This window comes from Hyla sarda, chromosome 5 (assembly GCF_029499605.1).
Source record: "Hyla sarda isolate aHylSar1 chromosome 5, aHylSar1.hap1, whole genome shotgun sequence".
NCBI classification, from domain to species: domain Eukaryota; kingdom Metazoa; phylum Chordata; class Amphibia; order Anura; family Hylidae; genus Hyla; species Hyla sarda.
The window spans coordinates 156,328,023-156,343,517 of record NC_079193.1 but is presented as its reverse complement, the minus strand read 5'-3'; positions in this window follow the sequence as shown (position 1 = coordinate 156,343,517).

Sequence of the window (15,495 nt, the reverse complement as noted above, 5' to 3'; positions counted from 1 at the left end):
GAAATAGTGAGGCACTTAGCTCGCAAATTTGTCTCCGCCTGCGGTCAAATAGCTTGGACCGTCCCACCGCGATAAGGTAGCCTCCTGGGACGGACCCTACACTGTGAATATGCCTCTGTGTGAACAGTTCAGTAAGCATGGCAGGATCTGGAACATCCAAGCCACCTTATATACACACCTGATAGAGGTGGGTGGGGTGCAAGGCCAACATGGAGGTAGCCACTCCCCCGTATGTGCAATACAGACAAAGAATAAGTCAGCCAGCACTTTAGTTGATACCAAACTATTATATGGACCTGGCCTACAGGTGCACGCTACTAGGCTAGATATACAGCAACAGAAGAATGCAGCAGCACACTGCCAGCACAAGGATATAGGTGCAACATGAATATGCAGTTAAAACATGGAGAGCTATACAGCTATGGTGTAATAGATGCAAATGTGAATCTATGAAATAGTGAGGCACTTAGCTCGCAAATTTGTCTCCGCCTGCGGTCAAATAGCTTGGACCGTCCCACCGCGATAAGGTAGCCTCCTGGGACGGACCCTACACTGTGAATATGCCTCTGTGTGAACAGTTCAGTAAGCATGGCAGGATCTGGAACATCCAAGCCACCTTATATACACACCTGATAGAGGTGGGTGGGGTGCAAGGCCAACATGGAGGTAGCCACTCCCCCGTATGTGCAATACAGACAAAGAATAAGTCAGCCAGCACTTTAGTTGATACCAAACTATTATATGGACCTGGCCTACAGGTGCACGCTACTAGGCTAGATATACAGCAACAGAAGAATGCAGCAGCACACTGCCAACACAAGGATATAGGTGCAACATGAATATGCAGTTAAAACATGGAGAGCTATACAGCTATGGTGTAATAGATGCAAATGTGAAACTATGAAATAGTGAGGCACTTAGCTCGCAAATTTGTCTCCGCCGGCGGTCAAATAGCTTGGACCGTCCCACCGCGATAAGGTAGCCTCCTGGGACGGACCCTACACTGTGAATATGCCTCTGTGTGAACAGTTCAGTAAGCATGGCAGGATCTGGAACATCCAAGCCACCTTATATACACACCTGATAGAGGTGGGTGGGGTGCAAGGCCGACATGGATAGCTGTATAGCTCTCCATGTTTTAACTGCATATTCATGTTGCACCTATATCCTTGTGCTGGCAGTGTGCTGCTGCATTCTTCTGTTGCTGTATATCTAGCCTAGTAGCGTGCACCTGTAGGCCAGGTCCATATAATAGTTTGGTATCAACTAAAGTGCTGGCTGACTTATTCTTTGTCTGTATTGCACATACGGGGAAGTGGCTACCTCCATGTTGGCCTTGCACCCCACCCACCTCTATCAGGTGTGTATATAAGGTGGCTTGGATGTTCCAGATCCTGCCATGCTTACTGAACTGTTCACACAGAGGCATATTCACAGTGTAGGGTCCGTCCCAGGAGGCTACCTTATCGCGGTGGGACGGTCCAAGCTATTTGACCGCCGGCGGAGACAAATTTGCGAGCTAAGTGCCTCACTATTTCATAGTTTCACATTTGCATCTATTACACCATAGCTGTATAGCTCTCCATGTTTTAACTGCATATTCATGTTGCACCTATATCCTTGTGCTGGCAGTGTGCTGCTGCATTCTTCTGTTGTAATATAACATATGGAGATTTATTCTAGGGTTTCAAAGTCAACCCCTAGCGATAAATTATTATTATTTTTTTACACTAACTAATGAGTTTTAAATAAAGCATGATATTTTATTTATTTGTGCTAAGGATATAAATGTATTCCAGATCACACGTCTAATGAGGTGAATATCGCACAGCAGATTTATGGTTTAATCATGAAAAAAGAGTCAATAATACTCAGGTCTATAAAAAATAAATGCATAGAATCCAATCAAAGAAGCTTTATTTATAAAATCCTTTATATACGTCTTGTATGTGATATGATTCTTATTTCTATGCTGATTTTAGTGTGAATAGACTAAACTTTCAGTTTTGTTTAAAAGTGGAATAAACAAAGTTTATGTCAGCCAAAGGCAAGTACAGGAAGAACAGTTCATTATTGGTGCTTTAATTCCAAAAGGGACTGAGGAAGAGCATTAGAATTGCCTGCGCCAAAAACCTGGTGCAATTTGTGCCAAAAACGGACACACAGTACACTTGGAAAATCTATAGTCTTAAAGTTTAAAATATTTTTTTTTAGATTGTAGCCTTGCACTAAAATCAACAAAATTCAAAAGGTAAAACAAAAATTCAGTATTAACACCTTTTTAATAGGAGTTTTACTTGATTTTCTTTTTTCAACATTTTCCTCTAAATTTATCATTCCTCTTGTAAAATGAATAGCCCATCAAACTAAATAAATACTTCTAACGCGTTCTTTATACACATGCCCCATCACATCAACTAGTTACATATTACTAGCCATCTGGCAAAGTTTAACCCCTTAACGACGCAGGACGTATATTTACGTCCTGCGCCGGCTCCCGTGATATGAAGCGGGATCGCGCCGCGATCCCGCATCATATTGCGTGGGTCCCGGCGCTAATCAACGGCCGGGACCCGCGGCTAATACCACACATCGCCGATCGCGGCGATGTGCGGTATTAACCCTTTAGAAGCGGCGGTCAAAGCTGACCGCCGCTTCTAAAGTGAAAGTGAAAGTGACCCGGCTGCTCAGTCGGGCTGTTCGGGACCGCCGCGGTGAAATCGCGGCGTCCCGAACAGCTGATCGGACACCGGGAGGGCTCTTACCTGCCTCCCCGGTGTCCGATCGACGAATGACTGCTCCGTGCCTGAGATCCAGGCAGGAGCAGTCAAGCGCCGATAATGCTGATCACAGGCGTGTTATGCACGCCAGTGATCAGCATTAGAGATCAGTGTGTGCAGTGTTATAGGTCCCTATGGGACCTATAACACTGCAAAAAAAAGTAAAAAAAAAGTGTTAATAAAGGTAATTTAACCCCTTCCCTAATAAAAGTTTGAATCACCCCCCTTTTCCCATAAAAAAAATAAAACAGTGTAAAAAAAATAAAAAATAAACATATGTGGTATCGCCGCGTGCGTAAATGTCCGAACTATAAAAATATATAATTAATTAAGCCGTACGGTCAATGGCGTACGCGCAAAAAAATCCAAAGTCCAAAAAAGCGTATTTTGGTCACTTTTTATATCATTAAAAAATGAATAAAAAGTGATCAAAAAGTCTGATCAAAACAAAAATCATACCGATAAAAACTTCAGATCACGGCGCAAAAAATGAGTCCTCATACCACCCCATACATGGAAAAATAAAAAAGTTATAGGGGTCAGAAGATGACATTTTTAAACGTATAAATTTTCCTGCATGTAGTTATGATTTTTTCCAGAAGTGCGACAATATCAAACCTATATAAGTAGGGTATCATTTTAACCGTATGGACCTACAGAATAATGATAAGGTGTAATTTTTACCGAAATATGCACTGCGTAGAAACGAAAGCCCCCAAAAGTTACAAAATGGCGTTTTTTTTTCGATTTTGTCGCACAATGATTTTTTTTTCCGTTTCGCCGTGCATTTTTGGGTAAAATGACTAATGTCACTGCAAAGTAGAATTGGCGACTCAAAAAATAAGCCATAATATGGATTTTTAGGTGGAAAATTGAAAGGGTTATGATTTTTAAAAGGTAAGGAGGAAAAAACGAAAGTGCAAAAACGGAAAAACCCTGAGTCCTTAAGGGGTTAATCAAAAATAAGAATCTAAAGATTACATAATGTTGATATCTCTCATGAATGCATCCCTAAGCTTTTAGCCCATGCCCTCAATCCATAAATTCTGAACATAACATATTAAAACGATACATAAATTATATAGACTCTGATATATTGTACACTGTTCCAGAGTAGCAATTTCACTTCTTTTTTTTATAACCTTTTTTCTCTTATTGATTATAAGTAGATCAATGCACCAATACAACAATAGGAAAATGCGTGTATTTTTTAGCCGTACTTTTACTTTTTTTTAAAGAGTACTTGTCATGATTTAGTAAAATTTTATAATCCTCCCAGTTCACTGCCCCATCATGATATGCATCACTCTTCTTTTCCACGGAGTTTGATAAATCTCAGCCAGTGTGTTTAATTTTTTTCTCGTTATCAAATATCATATACATAACAATATTGTCTTAACTCCTTAAAGGGGTACTCCGGTGGTCAACGTGTTTTCCCATTTTTTTCATTTCTATTCTTGTTGTTTAGCCTACTCTATTTCCGTTCTTTGTTGTCTTTTTATCCCCCACTTTGTTTTCCTATCTTTGCTTCTATTTCCTGTTTCTTGCTTTGCTGAAAACTACAAATCCCAGCATGCCACATGCCTTGCTGGTTTGGGGCAGCTCCTTTTTTTTTCTTTTTTGTTCCGCCCTTTGCCCACCCTACTATTTTTCCGGGTAGACCCCCTTATACACAGCACACTAATATAATCAGCCCTGGTTGGGCTGCACTGGCATACACACACAAAAGGGACTACAACTCCCAGCATGTGTCATTCAGGAGTCTTCAGTCTGTGGTATAACACCAGCATGCTGCCTCTGTAGTCTCCTGGGGGTTGTAGTTCCCCACACCTCTATAGGGCATACACCAGTGTATCCCAACCAGGGGGCATGCTGGGAGTTGTAGTTTTGATACAGCTGAAGACACCCTGGTTGGGAAACAATGCACTTTGTTTGTAATATACTGAATAAGCTAGGCCAGTGTTTCCCAATCAGTGTGCCTCAAGCTGTTGCAAAACGACAACTCCCAGCATGTCCAAAGACTGTCAGGGAATGCTGGGAGTTTTAGTTTTGCAACAGCTGGATGCACACTGGTTTGTAAACACTATCACACACACAAATAACAGGGACTACAACTCCCAGCATGTATCATTCATGAGCCCCCCCCCCTTTCACACACAGAAATCATCCCCAGTCTGAGATGTATTCCCCTGCAGTCTATACATCCCCAGCCCGTGCACTTTGTTATCCTCCCCTTCAGATAACACTCTTATCTTCTCTGTCTTCATTCAGTGCAGACCTGCGTCCTCAGAAGTATGTCCTTTCTCTCCCCCTGCTCTGGCTTCTTTCTCTCATGCAGACCTGTATCCTCCAGGAGGGGGAGATGAGGGGGCGTGGCCTATCTCTCTCATGCAGTTCTGAAAGAACAGAGAAAAAAACAAGCTCTGACATGTTTACCACAGCCTAATCCTAACATGTGGACAACAGTAAGAGATCCAACACAGAACTACAGAACTTCCTGGACCACAAACAGGTAAGAAAAAAAGACAAAGTAATAATGAAAGAAAAAAGTAATCTTCAGCTCACCTCCCACTGGTCTTGCATGGATCCTAAGCCTGGCCCAGCTTGATACACAGTATAAGAAGAAATTCGAAGTGGATCCAGCAATTCCAATAAAACATTGATTTTCTTTGTTATTCAACAGCATACAAATATTTCATGAGTAGCTCTCACAGCACACCTCCTAGCCAGTGATACACAGCAACATGGACACATTTTGAGCACATACGCGCTCTTGATCATCATGGTGATCAAGAGCTCGCATGCGCTCGAAACACATCCATGTTGCTGTGTATCACTGGCTAGGTGGTGTGCTGTGCTACTCATGAAATATTTTTATGCTGTTGAATAACGAATAAAATCAATGTTTTATTGGAATAGCTGGATCCACTTCGAAGAAAAAAAGACACATGCTACACAAATATATAATACATGTCAATTGTAAAAAACATGAACATTAACCTGTTCAGGACGCAGGGCATATGCATACGCCCTGCATCCCGAGTCCTTAAGGACGTAGGGCGTATGGATACGCCCGTGGGAATTCCGGTCCCCGCCGCTAGCCGGCTGGGGACTGGACCGGGATGCCTGCTGAAATCATTCAGCAGACATCCCGGCACATCGCCGAGGCGGGTCCTGAGACTTCCCCCCCCCCCCCCTCATGTTGGCGATTGCAGGAAATCGCATGTCAATTCAGACATGCGATTTTCTGCTATTAACGGGCTGATCGGGTCTCTGGTGACCCGATCGCCCGGAAAATAGGGATGATCGGAGCTGTCAGTGACAGCCCCGATCATTCTGAGGGATAGGAGCGAGGTTGCAGTGCTACAATCTCCTCCTATCCCCTGCCATTAGTCAGCAATGAATGCTGACCAATGGCAGTGGAAGACGGGTGTTACCATGGAAACCCCACGCTCTGCCCCCCCCCCCCCCGCCTGGATGTCGGGCAGAACAGGGGAAGAAGATGGCAGCCGGTGCCTGAAGAGAAGATGCCGTGGGGACAGGCGCTCATTGGTAACAGCAGGGGAGATCAGCGGCGCAGGTAGGGAAGCGATGGTGGGGGGGGGGGGGTGCGAAGGAAGGTGGCAGTAAAGCGATATTTACTGCTGCCCTTCTAGTGGTTGCCAAACTGCCTCTCCCAGCATGCCCAGACAGCCAAAGGCTGTCTGGACATGCTGGGGGTTGTAGTTTTGCAACATCTGGAGGGTCACAGTTTGGAGACCACTATTACAGTGGTGCCCAAACGGTAGCCCTCCAGATGTTGCAAAACTACAACTCTCAGCATGCCTAGGCATGCTGGGAGTTGCAGTTCTGTAACATCTGTCCCTTCAGATTTTGCAATTTTCATGAAAATTATGAAAATTGCTGCTATACTTTGAAGCCCTCTAATTTTTTCAAAAAGTAAAAATATGTCCATTTTATGATGCTAACATAAAGTAGACATATTGTATTTGTGAATCAATATAAAATGTATTTAGAATATCCATTTTTCTTACAAGCAGAGAGTTTCAAAGTTAGAAAAATGCTAAATTTTCTAAATTTCATGAAAATTGGGGATTTTTCACCAAGAAAGGATGCAAGTAACAACAAAAATTTACCACTAAAATAAAGTAGAATATGTCACGAAAAAACAATCTCAGAATCAGAATAATCGGTAAAAGCATCTTAGAGTTGCATAAATGCATAAAGTGACAGTGGTCAGAATTGCAAAAAAGGGCTGCGTCCTTAAGGTGAAAATGAGCTGCATCCTTAAGCGGTTAAAAGAAGATGCAATATAGCCAAAAATCTTAACCACTGGAGTACCCCTTTAAGGACAAAGCCCATTTTGACCTTAAGGGCCAGGCCAATTTTTGTTTTTGCCCTTTCCTTCTCTCCTTCTACTCTTCTCAAAATCATACCACTTTCAATTTTGCACTTACAGACCCACATAAGGGCTTGTTTTTTGAGTCACCAATTGTACTTTGTAATTGCATCAATAATTTCATAACAAAATCTACCGCAAAACAAATAAACATTTATTTGTGGGGTGAAATTGAAAAGAAAAAAAAGCAATTTGGAACTTTTGGGGGCTTCCGTTTCTACACAGTGCAATTTTAAGTAAAAACAACACCTTATCTTTATTCTGTATGTCAATACGGTTACAAGGATGCCCAATTTATATGGGTTTTATTTTATTTTACTACTTTAAAAAAAACTATAACTACATGCACCAAAATAAGTATGCAGTACTAGTTCTGACCCCTATTACATTTTTATTTTTCTGTATACGATAATGTGTAGGGCTCATTTTTTGCGTTGTGGTCTGGTTAACCAGCATTTTAGATGCCGCAATCAACTTTGATCGTGGCGTCTAAAGGTTTAATGCCATGCATCCGCCCGATAGGCGGTGCCCGGCATTAACCGTGGGTCCTGGCTGACAAAACAAGACATTAAAGGTGTTATCCACCATAAGGTGATTTTACCACCTACCTGCCAGACAGTAATGGGCATGCTTAGGAAGGTCCTGCACTTGTTTTTGGGTTAAATGGCTGTGTTGTGAGATTACCATAAAGCTGCGGCTTTCTTTTTGTGAACCTCATTATTTCCTGTTGAAGTTTTCTTTTTTACTACAAATCCCAGAAATCCACTTTCCTACCTCCCACACATCAGCCACCCCACCCATTGAACAACAAACAAGCTAGATTCAATGAAAAGGTCGGTGCTTTCTAATCCGGGGGCCTCCAGCTGTTCCACCCATTGAAGCAGACAGGCTCCCTGTCATCACCTGACTAGTAATGTCAGATCTTGGCCCCACTGCATCCTGGGAAATACAGAAGTCAAAATTAAAAATTTTCATCCAGAGCAAAGATCACATAAGAATACGAGATCAGCCATTAGAGACAGGTACAAACACTATATTATGAACTACACTAACTTTACAGACCCTCTAGCATAAGCAAATAAAAAAAAAATTCTGGAATACCCCTTTTACTGGGTTAGTCTTCCATAGGGATGCTGTAAGAAATAAATGTCTAATAAGAACCTAACATGCATACAGCACCATTGTAAGCTACATTTGATTTATGGTACTGATGCACAATAGAACCAAAATTCTACTCTATTTTTATAATTCGGACATTTCCACACGCGGTGATGCCATATATGTTTATTTTTATTTTTATTTACACTGTGTTTTTTTTTATTTGAAAAGGGGGGTGATTCAAACTTTTAATAGGGGAGGAGTTAAATGATCTTTATTCACTTTTTTTTTCACTTTTTTTTGCAGTGTTATAGCTCCCATAGGGACCTATAACACTGCACACACTGATCTTCATCATTGATCACTGGTTTCTCATAAGAAACCAGTGATCAACGATTCTGCCGCATGACTGCTCATGCCTGGATCTCAGGCACTGAGCAGTCATTCCGCGATCGGACAGCGAGGAGGCAGGTAGGGGCCCTCCCGCTGTCCTGTCAGCTGTTCAAGATGCCGCGATTAGCCGCGGCTATTCCGAACAGCCCGACTGAGCTAGCCGGCAACTTTCACTTTCGCTTTTAGCCGCGCGGCTCAGGGTTAATAGCACGCGGCGCCGCGATTGGCGCTGCCCGCTATTAGAGGCGGGTCCCGGCTTCACTATGACGCCGGGCCTGCCGTGATATGACGCGGGGTTACTGTGTAACCTCGCGTTATATCAGGAGAGCAGGACCAAGGACGTACCGGTACGTCCTTGGTCCTTAAGGGGTTAAAGAGGCACTGTCATTGTTAAAAACTTTTTATATATTATAGAACTAGTCATATGATGGCTTTTTACAATATAAATTTTTTTTTTTAATCTATTTTCCCTAGAAATGTAAACCAAAAATAGCCACCACTAGGGGTCATCTGTCTTTAGCCAGACAGACTGGTCTGAATTTTGCAGCATACCAGATACCGGCCATAAAGCGTGCCGGTATCCAGTATAGGCGATCTCCGCTGCATGCGATACAGCTTTTGCACAGGCATGCACTGGCTGTGAACGGGCGCAGGAAGCGCGCACACAGTCAGCGCTGCTGCTATCTGCAAAGAAGGGCCTGTTTTTTCTTGGATAACCCCTTTAACCAGTTAAGGACCAGGGATGTATCAGTACATCCTGAGTCCGCTCCCATTCTATAATGCAGGGCCACGGCATGGCCCTGTGTCATAGCGGGTCTGGCCCAGCACCTAGCAACGGCCGGGACCCGTGGCTAGGAGCGCGCGGCACTGATCGCGGTGCCACGCGCTATGAACCCATTAGACACAGTGTTCAAAGTTGATTGCCGTGTCTAAAGTGAAACTAAACTACCCCCGGCTAGGTCAGCGGGCTGTTCGGGATCGCCGCGGTGAAATCGCAGCATCCCGAACAGCTGTAGAACAGCAGGAGGGTCCCTTACCTAGTGAAAAAAAAGTGAATAAAGATCATTTAACCCCTTCCCTAATAAAAGGCTGAATCATCTCCCTTTTCCCATTTAGAAAAAACTGTGTAAATAAAAATTAAAATAAACATATGTGGTATCGCCACATGCGGAAATGTCCAAATTATAAAAATGTATTGTAAATTAAACCACACAGTCAATATCGTACGTGCAAAAAAAATTCCAAAGTACAAAATAGTGTATTTTTGGTCACTTTTTACATCATGAAAAAATTCATAAAAAGCGATCAAAAAGTCTGATCAATCCAAAAATGGTACCGCTAAAAACTTCAGATCACGGTGCAAAAAATGAGGCCCCATACTGCACCATAAGCAGAAAAATAAAAAAAGGTATAGGGGTCAGAAGATAACAATTTTAAATGTATACATTTTCCTGCAAGTGGTTATGATTTTTTCCAGAAGTACGACAAAATCAAACCTATATAAGTAGGGTATTGTTTTAATCATATGGACCTACGGAATAAAGAAAAGGTGTAATTTTACCAAAAAATGTACTTCATGGAAACGGAAGCCACCAAAAGTTACAAAATTGTGTTTTTTTTTTCAATTTTGTCCCACAATGATTTTTTTTCTGTTTTGTCTTAGATTTTTGGGTAAAATTACTGATGTCATTACAAAGCAGAATTGGTGGGGCAAAAAATGTAAGAGTTTTTAAAAGGTAAGGAGGAAAAAATTAAAGTGCAAAAAGTGAAAAACCACTGGTCCTTAAGGGGTTAAAGGCTTTCGATGGTGACATACAGTACAATCCCCTTTTGTTTTGTTAACAGTTTTCATACTCTCAGCCTCATGAGACAGTCATGAGATGGGCAATGGTTTTCAATTAAAAGGCATGTCCTGTCAATAATACATTTGTTGTGGAATTCCATGCCTTTATAATGGGGGAATTAATCAATAGGGTAAGAGTCTCTTTTTGGTGTAAAAAAGTCGCTGCAAATAAACACCAGCCCACACCTAGCTTCCAAACTTCTGCAGACAGTGGAACCATACAAAGTGGTATGTTAAAATGTTATTTCAAAACCCAAATGTATCACTTCATGTGGCCATATAATGTATTTGGTGCTTGTTCACGTTGCCACCCCACAAAAGAAAGGCAGAAAAAATTGTTCACTCACTCCAACATTAATTAATTCCAATGTGTTTAAGACCATCTGTTGTATTGCACAGAGGTAAGATTGGTTGCATACATTGTCTAACCCTATCCAACTACTGTTCTAATCCACATTATTTTATGAACCACTAACTAAAAGAAATTACAGTCCATTAATACTTTACCATACAAGTAAAAAAGGAATAGGCTGCACTCACCATTTCTTTTTCATCTGTGCTTTATTAATGTCCATCCATGGGGGTACATACCGTCTATGTTTCACTCTTCTTGTGAAAGCACCCGCGGTATGTACCCCCATCATTTGACATTAATATAGCACAGATGAAAAAGTGGTGAGTCCAGCTTATTCGTTTTCTACTTGTATGGTAAATTTTGGACATTCTATAGCTGAAGGCTATTTCACCTCCAAAAAGTGCTTGTTGCTCTGTGGACACCACATCCCAAGTCTATCTGCATTATATGACATGGATATCACTAAGGAGTGCCAACTCTTCTTCTACTTGTGAACTCCATTATTACTTTAGGACATAAAGGTCAGCCAATCTGGAAAAGGTATCTTAAAGGGTAGCTCCCACCATCATGATTTTTTTTTCTGCCCCTGCCTATTGCCCTTCTATCCCTAACACCCTGCCTGCCTTTATTTTAATTTTTTTAATATTTTTTAAATGGCATTTAGTCTGCCTGGTAGTGTGCTCACTACAAGGCAGACTTCCCCAGCAGGCACCACGTGCTGGGGCCGGCACTTCCGCCCTTAGTTCTCCTAACAGGGTGCCTCCAGCTGTTTCACCACTACAACTCCCAGCATGCCCTGACATCTATTGGCTGTCAGGGCATGCTGGGAGTTGTAGTGGTAAAACAACTGGAGGCACCCAGGACAGGAGTTTCATGGGGGAAGGAGTGAGCCAGGAGCCGATGCGGGAGGGACGGGTGCGGGGGAGCCTCTTCCTGCCGCTCGGTAAGTAACACCCAAACACCCCCCAGATCTTCCAGAGGAAACCACCATGTCATTGTAAAATGCAGAAAATGTTACCAAATGGCTTCTACATGTGTATTTTCCACTGTAAAGCATGACGGAAGAGATGTAATGGTTTGGGAGTGCTGGCATGTAATGGTGTGGGAGTGATGACACAGCCTGGAGTTGGCGGCAGCAATATGAGACCATATAGTGGCAAGATGAGACAGCCTGGAGCTGGCATCAGCATGAGGAGAACATATGGTGGCAGAATGAGACAGCCTGGAGGGGGCATCAGCATGAGGAGAACATATGGTGGCAGTATGATGGTGGCAGTATGAGACAGCCTGGAGCTGGCATCAGCATGAGGAGAACGTATGGTGGCAGTATGCAACAACCTGGAGCTGGCATCAGCATGAGGAGAACATATGGTGGCAGAATGAGACAGCCTGGAGGTGGCATCTGCAGCTTCTGGAGTCCGGAAAGAGTGGGGCGGTGGGAGGCATTACCAGTACCCGGTGATGAAGGTGGGTGAAAAAAGGAACAGAGTGGGGTGACAGAGTGGGGCGGTGGGAGGCATTACCAGTACCCGGTGATAAAGGTGGGTGAAAAAAGGAAAACTTGGCATCAGATGTGTGGCATCAGGCGGGTGGCAGGTTCAGAATAGTAGCTGAGGCAGGTAGGCAGAAGAAAACGGTCTCTTTTGTAAAATTGTTAGATTGCCCAAGTAAGTATTAAGGATATCATTACATAAAACTTATCTTTTAATAATATTCTTAGGATAAAATATATGAGCCCAAATTTTTTTTACGTAGATGTACATACGTGGTATGTGGATAAAACACTCCACTGTGCTTAAAACAGTATTTGTCTGGAACAGCAGCAGGTGTGTACTTTTGGCTGGCTTTCACAGTAACTAGGCCCTAAGGACTATAACAGGTACAAAATGGTACACCACGTAGATGTACATATGTGGTGTGCACTTATCAGGGGAGTACAATACGCTCCACTACACTTAACACAGTATTTGTCTAGAATAGCAGCAGGTGTGTAGTACACCCCTCTTTCAATCTCTCTCCCTTCCCTATCAGTGCTGCTTTGCTGGATTCGGGCTTTATCGTATGGTAATAACTCAATTATGAATTATGGGCATCCAAAAATATTAATCATAAAAAATAAAAATTATGAAAATTATTAAAAATATCAAAATTATGACCTGGTGATTTGTAGACAAAGCCAATCAATACAAGTCACATCTGAGTCTGACTATTTCCCCAGATATCAACAAGTTCATTTTATGACGGGATGACATTAATGCTTAAGGATGTAGTTTTGCAATATACAATAATACACAGGTATTATAAAAGTATGCAGATTTATTGCTAATAAGGTTATAAACATAAATGAGTAACAAACACAATGATATATGCAAATGAACATCAATTAGATATATTAGTATACAGTATAAGCTTGTTAATTGACTACCTATAGTAGAAAAAAACATGTGAGTAGTAAGTAACTTTTTACAATAAAACAAAAGCTACTGGGTTAGGAATATCACATAAGAAAAAAGGTTACATAGCACTGTGTTCAGAGGAAACCTTATTATATGAATATGGGCAATATCTGATCATAGACATCAATATGGAATGCTAAATACACTCCCTGCCCTTTTCTAATTAACTAAAAATCGCATGATTCCAAGAATGGGCAAATCCATCTAAGGATGTAAACATGGAAGAACTATGACATACTTTCACCCTATTATGGACTATTTTCTATACATGATCTTGGTAAGATTATTGAGACAATTTGCAGAGTTTTATGATCTTGCTGGACTATATTTTACAAGGAAGAACTTGAAACAAGTTTACTGTGTGGGAAATATACTTATGACACTTAGGTTAGCGAGTAGGAATTCTATCACTATGTCTAAGCAATTATTTAATGCTTTGATAGATTATTTAATCCTTTGATAGATTATGAGTCTTGATTCTTCTGCGGGTAGAATGAAGTCTCACAATATCCTAAAACTATAATCTCAATATGGAGATAATTGATTATTTTATTTTATTAATTTATTCACCAATCTAAATGGTATAATTCCATCCACATTTTCAATATTGGTCTTAATTAAATGGAATACCATTTTTGTGTCTCTTACCAAGTCTATGTAAGAACCTCGTTTCTGGTCCTAGGAAAATTGAACGGTCCATCTCATCGTCATGGATAGCCATTGGTCTGGTACAGTGTGATCAGTCTGGCTTGCTGGGATCTCACATTGCTTTTCCACCTTGTTGGACTTCTTTCCTGTCTCTTTGTGTTCTCTCTACCACAGTGTCTAACATCTGGTTTACCAGACTTTTTAATTAGTTAGACACACCTAAATTGGAATTTCCCAATGAATGTAGGTTGGACGTGTACATATGGTAATGACTATGACATCACTATAATACCCAGAATGCCTTTCCTGTCGGTGTAATTTCAACTACCCATACACTAGGGGGTGCTATTGCATAAGCAATTAGCATCATTACCATTGAGGGTTAACTGTCAATAACTGGTCTTAAACCCACATTCCACACTTTACGTATGGAGCCATAATCAAAAATTCAGGGATTATTTTTGACATATATAAGTAATTAAAACCTGGATTCTCATAGACATCTTGGAGCCTACCTAGACATCCAAATTTATTGGAGAGATAAGAACACCATGCAGGTCTCTTTCACACAGACTTGTGAATCTCTCTGATCTAGGTAATTAATTGTTAGTCAGAATAACATTCACAAGATTGGCTAACTAGCCCTCTTATCTGTCTTATCTAAACAGCCATAAATATCTAAGGAGACAAGAAGTATTCTCTCAGACTGGCACTTTTTGTAGAAAATACAACACGTCAGACACATCATGCTATTAATCTATTAAACATAGTGATTCATGTTACGCCGAGCTCTCCGGGTCCCCGCTCCTCCCCGGAGCGCTCGCAACATCCTCGCTACTGCAGTGCCCCGGTCAGATCCACTGACCGGGTGCGCTGCGATACCGCCTCCAGCCGGGATGCGATTCGCGATGCGCACCCCGGCTCCCGTACCTGACTCGCTCTCCGTCGGTCCTGTCCCGGCGCGCGCGGCCCCACTCCCTAGGGCGCGCGCGCGCCGGGTCTCTGCGATTTAAAGGGCCACTGCGCCCCTGATTGGCGCAGTTGTTCTAATTAGTGTGTTCACCTGTGCACTCCCTATGTATACCTCACTTCCCCTGCACTCCCTCGCCGGATCTTGTTGCCATCGTGCCAGTGAAAGCGTTTCCTTGTGTGTTCCTAGCCTGTGTTCCAGACCTCCTGCCGTTGCCCCTGACTACGATCCTTGCTGCCTGCCCCGACCTTCTGCTACGTCCGACCTTGCTCTTGTCTACTCCCTTGTACCGCGCCTATCTTCAGCAGTCAGAGAGGTTGAGCCGTTGCTAGTGGATACGACCTGGTTACTACCGCCGCTGCAAGACCATCCCGCTTTGCGGCGGGCTCTGGTGAATACCAGTAGTAACTTAGAACCGGTCCACTAGCACGGTCCACGCCAATCCCTCTCTGGCACAGAGGATCCACCTCCTGCCAGCCGAATCGTGACAGTAGATCCGGCCATGGATCCCGCTGAAGTTCCACTGCCAGTTGTCGCCGACCTCACCACGGTG